The sequence below is a fragment of the Taeniopygia guttata genome, chromosome 10 (assembly GCF_048771995.1).
Source record: "Taeniopygia guttata chromosome 10, bTaeGut7.mat, whole genome shotgun sequence".
NCBI lineage: Eukaryota > Metazoa > Chordata > Aves > Passeriformes > Estrildidae > Taeniopygia > Taeniopygia guttata.
The window spans coordinates 16847929-16855078 of record NC_133035.1 but is presented as its reverse complement, the minus strand read 5'-3'; the positions used below and the strand labels follow the sequence as shown (position 1 = coordinate 16855078).

At 45.5% G+C, this 7150-nt stretch overlaps 2 long non-coding RNA genes across 4 annotated transcripts; one reads left to right on the top strand and one right to left on the bottom strand.

The window, feature by feature from the left end:
* The first annotated feature begins 203 nt into the window (after positions 1-203).
* Positions 204-6494, top strand: LOC115496656 (uncharacterized). 2 transcript variants are annotated; one of them, XR_003962184.4, is made up of 4 exons: positions 204-913; positions 4792-4914; positions 5488-5551; positions 6361-6494. It is a non-coding gene; the product is annotated as an uncharacterized lncRNA (long non-coding RNA). The 2 variants fall into 2 exon arrangements; XR_012057599.1 differs by lacking the exon at positions 204-913 and adding an exon at positions 4309-4440.
* Positions 926-6461, bottom strand: LOC121470531 (uncharacterized). Of its 2 annotated transcripts, XR_005981546.2 has the most exons (3): positions 5478-6461; positions 4312-5381; positions 926-1437 (listed from the first exon to the last, which is right to left on the bottom strand). It is a non-coding gene; the product is annotated as an uncharacterized lncRNA (long non-coding RNA). The 2 variants fall into 2 exon arrangements; XR_012057598.1 differs by lacking the exon at positions 926-1437 and having other exon boundaries at positions 3136-5381.
* Positions 6495-7150: the final 656 nt, after the last annotated feature.

Below are 7150 nucleotides of genomic sequence, written 5' to 3'. Positions count from 1 at the left end.
GGCAGGTGGGACAGCTGGCTTGAATTTTGATGTCGTGATGGTGAAAGGCACCACAGCTTTCAGGGAGACAAGAGCAGTGCTGACAGTGACAGATCCCCTGTTACATTGTGCCACCAAACAGAACGAGACACTTCAGCAGATACAGTTCAGTTTTTCTCGTAGTTTTGTTATGGTCTGGAATCAGTCCAGAATTTGATTTTTTTTTTTTTTTTTCTGATTTCCCTTTGCCCATCAGTGTTCTGGGCTGCCCTGCAGTTTCCAAGGTCATCTTGACTTTTTGGAGATCTGGAGTGTTGCCCTGAGTCTAGAAAGATCCTGGGCAAGTTTGTGTGCTGAGGTGATTGCATTAAAACAGGTCTCCCTTAGAACAGCCAGCACAGACGTGGGTACCCTACTTGGGATTTCTGCCATCCCATAAATGCTGGGTCCAAGGGGATCTTTTCCAAACACAGCCTGCCATGCAGTGTAGGAACAATAGGAAACACCCTTCTTTTAGTCTTTACACTCCTGAGTATTTAATAGATGAAGATATTCAGCTTTATCCTGCCTGTGGTCAAACACAATCCTGAAGTGCTGAATTTGGGAAGAAATTGCCATTTTCTCTAAAGTCAGTGGAAAGAGATCAAAACCACTGAGCTCTCTGGTGTCACCTCATTGAGGCCTTCCCATGGGTGATCTCAAGCAGTTATACCACATAGGAGACATGAAACAGGCAGTCACTGCCAGTTGTTCTGGTCTCCTCTTACAGCCACTGTAGCAGAACTGTGGCCACCAGAAGGACCTGAGCAGCCTCCTGCGGATATAACCTCAATTTCCCACCAAGCCTGAGCATTTCTGACAGCAGAAAGCATTTACCAGTGGACTGCTGAGCACATCAAGATGGATACAGTTCTCTTGATGTTTGGATTGGGAGGTAAGTCCAGAAAAAAGAGACAAATGGGGTCATAAAACAAATGTAGCATTTATTTTATACTGCAATTTTTTCATCATACCTTTCTAGTATGAAAAAGGCAGCTGGGTGTAGAGGTTTGAGTACAGAACTGAGAACTGGGAGTGAAGGGGCTTTTACAGGACTTGAACTGATGACCTAATTTTAATCCCAGTGTAACTGGAGTTATATAATTGAATATGATCATTCAATTTATTAGACTGGTCAAAACTGGGGCAGTACCAACAGGAAGTTCTGTGCCCACAACAGCTGTACCTCCTGGCCCACGTACCAGCACTCACCTGATGATGTTATTCCTCACTGAAGATACATCTGCTGGCTATGACTGCCAGCTGACCCTCACAAATAGTGTATCCCCCTTCAGATACACCTTCTGTGGGGCTGCAGTTCCAAATATCCTGCTGCACCTCCAAAGCCACCAGCAGATATCTTTTTGGGCATGAACTTGGCCAGTGACATTCTCAGGTTGGCTTGGCCACATGCAGTCGCTGGAAGAACAAGGCCAACACAGAGTGTCAGTGATGAAAGAAACACAGAACCCCAGGGAAAATATGAACATCAGGTTATTTGGCCACCAGCTGATTCCTTATCAATAAGTGATGTAGCAGAGAGCAAAGTTGTATTAGCAGGTGCTGAGAGGCTGCTGTCGCACGGGGCAGCACCAAACGTGGGTAATAACCCGGGCTTGATGCTCTGGAGCCCACAGCAAAGCAGAACGTGCCAGACAACAATTGCTTTTTCTTTTTCTTTGGTTTTTCCTTTTGCTACACATGAATAAGCTGCTCAGCTCTTAGCTGCCTGCCACCCGTGAGCCTGGGGGAGCTGAGCTGCCTGGCCAGCACCAGGGCTGCAGTCAGGCCATCGCATCGCTGCCCTGCCACGGTTTGATACAGCCAGAAATTACAAACGAGCCTTTTCCCCATCTCATGAGAAGGAAACCCATCAAAAACTGGCTGAATATTTGATCCCACGTAAAATGAAAGACAAACGCACTCGGCCCAGAAATAGGTTTGCTTCAGGGTGTCGGCTTTGCTCGCTCCGACCAAACTCCGTGCCCAGAGCTCCCGGCCAGGCAGCCAAGGGAACTCTGAGCTTTATTTAAAGAATTGGTGAGGCCACGGTGGCCTGAGCCTCTCGGGGCTGAATTAATGTCCCTGGCACAGCAGCCTGTGCTGAGCGTTCGTCTCGCAGGTCCATTGGTGTAGAGCGATGCCATCCAGTGGCTGCTCCGATCCATCACAAAGCTCCTTCCCGAGGCACATTCCAGCAGCAGAATCGTTTCTGCTCCTCTTCCCAGCTCAGGCATTTCACATTAAAAGGCTGTGACAGCGGCCAGCGTGATTGCTTCCAGCGTCTTTGGCGTTTTGCGTGTAAAACCCAGGTATGTTTTAAGTAGCAGCCACTTGAAAATGATTAAAAGACATTTAGGGGAAATAATATTTTATGTATGTAGCCCCAAGTACACAAATTTGTCATCAGGCCCCGGTTTTGGTGTGGGGAGGGATTATATGAAGTCATGAGGAAAATTAGGCTGATTTTTGAGACGAATGAAACTTCCTCTGTCCAAAGGCCAAGAGGTACTGAGCCACTCCATGGGACATTTTCCCTTGAGGAAAATGCCCAAGGGGAAGGATGATTGAGGGCTGGGCTGGGCTGGGCAGAACCTTTCTCCATCAATGTCACACTTTAAAGAGCCCCACTATTGCCAGCTACCCAAGGGCTGGACATTTTGGGGGTGGGTAGAGAGGTTTAAACCTGCCCAGCTACATCCCCCCTCTGGCCATCTCCCAAAGACTCGCCATCCCACAGCAGCACAGGCCATCATTCCCTAGTGACCAGATAAAATATCAATGTTTTTGCCTGTTGCACTGCCCAAGTCAGCTGTAATTGCATGGTTTGGATGATGGATCACCCCAGGCACTGTGACCTGTGGGACCTGGAGCATCCCTGGAGCTTTCCAGTGCAGGGGGTCTGAGCCTCCATTTCTCTTGGACCTTTTGCTGTTGCCAGTGATGCTCCAGCTGGGGCTGTGCCTGCTGCTGCTGTGTTTTGGTGCTGCTGCTCCGTGGTACAAATTCCAATCAGGAGCAACAAAGCCCACCGGGTGCTGCTGACAACAGGTGTCTCATTAAACATCTCTCAACCTTACAGGCATTCACATTGACAAGAACCAAACTCACACTCAATCACAGCTTAATCACAGCCAAACTCTATTAACAAGTCATACTAATTACCAACTTCTAACAATTTCTCAGGTTCAGAGGCAAAATATCCTTTCTTTATAGATGAAAACAGACTTGTGATACTCCAGCTCTGGCCGTAATTAGGTCCTTTTAAACATAACGAAACTAAAATAAAAATCCAGACGGGTCCCTTTGTGATAGTGGTCGTGGAAGTACAGTTGTACAATGAGATGTTTTGTTTGTTTTAATTTTGTATCTGCTGTGTTGCCCACAAGGGTCCAATTAGCTTGTTACAGATGCTTGTATCAGTTTTATCCACTTGTCTTTTTTTTTTTTTTGGTTTTTATTTTTTTAAGAGGGGTAACTTGTAGCACAGATTGCTGGCCTGCAGGCATCCAGAGATCAACAACCAGCTTTCTGTGATACCAAGCCCCCTGTGAAACAGACGGCCCTTACCCACAGCATTCATAATGCAGAGGGTAAAACAAATAGAGGGGAGGGAGGAGCTTGTGCTGGATTTTGGATTATCATGGAATAATCTCACGTGGGCTGAAATGGCCTGAAGGTGGCAATTCTGCCATGGATAAGAATAACTCTGAAAATCTTTGGTTGCTACACCTTGGAAATTGAAATGTAGGTTTTATTTTTAGTCACTGTGCAGCAAAACAGAAAGCTCTGAAGAGGTGGCTTTGAATTGTACATGTCGCTGTTTACTCCTGTCCCCTGGCATGCTCAGCACATGTGCAATTCCATGCTAACCTGGACGCTTTCCTCCATTGTGTGGCTGTGTTGAGTGCCCAGGCACTTGAGAACTCACTTGTATAATCGATACACTCACAAAAGGGAACATATAAATAACGGGAAGAATCTGACTTGAACTGACACTGCAGGGATCACAGTGAGGGCTAATGCCTCGTCCTTAACTCATGCTACTGCTGGAGAGGGAAAAACCACACACCACATTGAGTTAAGGACTAACATCAGATTTCCCAGCATTTTCCAAGCAGTGTGGTTCAAGGCAGAAAGCCTCTTCTGAACACCTGTGCTGCAAAATCCAGGAGCTGCTTGTTTACCTGTTGTTGGGTTTAATCAATGTTTGCTTTTCCTTTCCTTAATTTTAAAAGGGAATTAGCATCTCCCCTGGAAGAATCTAATTGAGGCAGCTCAGCAGAGACTCACCAGCTTGGGGCTGAACATCAGCAGTTCTTGGTACCTCTGGCACAGGCAGCTTTGTCCCTTCAGCAAGGTTGGCAGGAGGAACACCAAATCCCTGAAACTCCTGGGAGAAGCCTGCATGCCCTGGGCTAGGTTGGTGCCATGTGGAATCTCTGAATTGCTGTGAGGTTTTGTGGACCTGCAGGCACCCAAAAGAAGCTGCAGGAGTGGGGAGCAGGGTGGCACCCAGCCATGGAAGGAGATGGAACAAAGCCACCCACCTTCCCTCCCCACAGGCTCCATCCCTGGCTTGCCCATGCTGTCAGAAATCAGCTGCGACTGTGGGGTGGTGAAGTGTCCCAGTGGCTTCATGGCCATGAAGGACAGGGCAAACTGGTGCAAAACATATTGTTACCTGGCAAAACCAAAAGGTTTTAGGTTTGGTGCTGAAAGCTTTGTCTTGCAAAAGTACAATCTTCTCCTGACAATGCCATTCTCCTCCAGCCTGATGCTGACCGGGTGCACTGAAGTGATGAGCTGCCAGAGGGTGGAGCACAGGAGGATCAGCACATTGTACAAAGCAAATCACACAGCAAAGCCTTTTCTGCATCTCTCATGCCACTGAAGGTGAGTTCCTGAGGCTCTGGAACAGAAAGTAAAGGCTATTTTTGTGAAAATGCTTGTTCTCCGTGTAATGTCCACTCATGCTCAGGTAGCAGGAAGGTAAAAAGAAAGATCTTTTTTTGAGAGCCACAGTAAGGCAGGATGGGAGATGAAATATCCATCTGCAGTGGAATAACCATGAGAACATTCATGCAGTGTTTCTTTGGGGAAAATGAGAGATTTTGTCTAACCAGAGTTTTGTTTCTCTTCATAAGAGGCTCTTTCAGACCAGAGCAGAGCACCCATTTCCTTGGCTTTTGTTTGATGAAATTTGGAAGAAAATATTAGCAGGTGCTGGCACAGACTCCAGGAGTTCATCCTAGATCCCAGTTCCTCCAGCATGTGTGATCAGCAATGATCCTTACAAGTTCTTCCTAGTTTTTATCTGGTGCAAGAATTCCTTTCTTCTTCATGGATTATTATTATTATTCCTGAAATTAAACAAAAAACATAAAAAAAACCAAAACAAAAGAACCAAAAAAACCCAACACCCAAAAAGAAATAAATCAAAATAATTGAAACCTTACTATTTTGCAGAGCCATCACTCTGATCAGAAACTGAAATCCTGCTTTTTGCTCCTCCAGTGTGGAAATCTGTCAGGTAAATAGAAATCACCTTGTAAAAGCCTTTAAACAGCTCTGGTTTATATTTTAATTGAGGAACAGAACATTTTGAGCACTTTTATTGGGTGGCGCCTGCTGAATGACAGATGTCTGCAGCGGAGTAATGCTGAGCACACTTTCATAAAACAGAGAATTCCTTGCTTAAAACATTTACAATTAAAGGCTTGATTGAATAACAATGAGTTCTGTGCATGGAGCTCATTTCTGCACTTGTTTGTGCACCTGAAGCAGGCTGTGATCATTCTGTAGGCTGGATACGAGGTGCCAGTTGCTTTGTTCAGTGACCAAACAGTGCTCACGGGCACAGCTGGAAATGTGCCTTTGATTTTCCACCAGGATAGAGATAAGGTGCACTGTGCTGCTGTGCTGCCAGACTTGCTAACACCCTTGTTTCAGCTGCTTTGGCTTTTTTTTTTTTTTTTTTTTTCCTAAGCTACAGGTTAGTAAGTGTCCCAATTTGCCAAGAGCCAGAGATTTTAAAATGAACACTAATCCTTTGCAGCTGAGAAAGTCTTAACTAGCTGCTGCTTTACTTTTCCATCTAGCTCCTGTGACCCCTATTACTGTAATACCCCAGAACATCACCTCTGGTCGTGCACTGAGCCTCGCAGTATCTGAAGAAAGTTAGACTTGCATTAATATTATTTTCCTCTGTTCTATGTGGAGAACTGAGGCACAGCCAGGTCAAGTGATTCACCCAAAGGTGCTCTTTGAAAAGGGGTCCTAATGCTGTACACACGTGCCCAGTCTTTGGCTGGTATTGAAAATTGAATCTTTTGATTGCAGAAATGGCTTCAAGCAAGCCCAAAACACCCAACAGCAAAGCAGATGACACGGCACAAACCCCAGCCTTTTGCTCAAGCCAGCTGAGACACTGAAGTGAGAAAGGATGTTGAGTTTCATCCCTGCTGAACTGAGAAATAACGCGTGTGAACTGACATCGCTGCAGATCTGGGGAGGCTCGGAAAATCCCAACGTTGAGAGCCTGAACTTGGGAAAAACAGCCTCACTTTTCTCAGAAGAAAAGATGAATCCACAGAGTAGATCTTGCCACAGCAGAAGGAACATGTGTCACGGGAACAGCAGAGGCAAAATGTGTCATGGGAAAATCTTGACGGATTCAGCCCAGGACGCGAATATGCAAATTGAGACCAAATTAAATGCAATTGAACAAGATAACACATATCCCAGCAATGAAGAAAACTCACAGCACACTCGCAAAAAAGATGGAGTTTAAATCCAAGGAGGGGGGTCTGAGGATGTCTAAGCAGTCCCCAGTGACTAAATTTTAGCAGGAATATGAAAATTTCCCCAAAAAAGAGTCAGGAAAGTGTTGCAGGAATCAAACAAGGAGTAAGTGAAGTGCAAGGGCCCATTACTGAACTCGGTGGAAGAGGTGTAACCTGCCCCCCAAAACAGCAACAAAGCACAGATACTAAATAATAATAATAATATAGTTTTTCTGCTATTAAAAAGTCATCCTGTAGCTCACTTCTGGGATACTGTATATTCTTAATTTTCCTGGCCTGCTCTGCTGAAAAAAAGATTTTCAAGAGTTGCTGGTTTCCATCTCCAA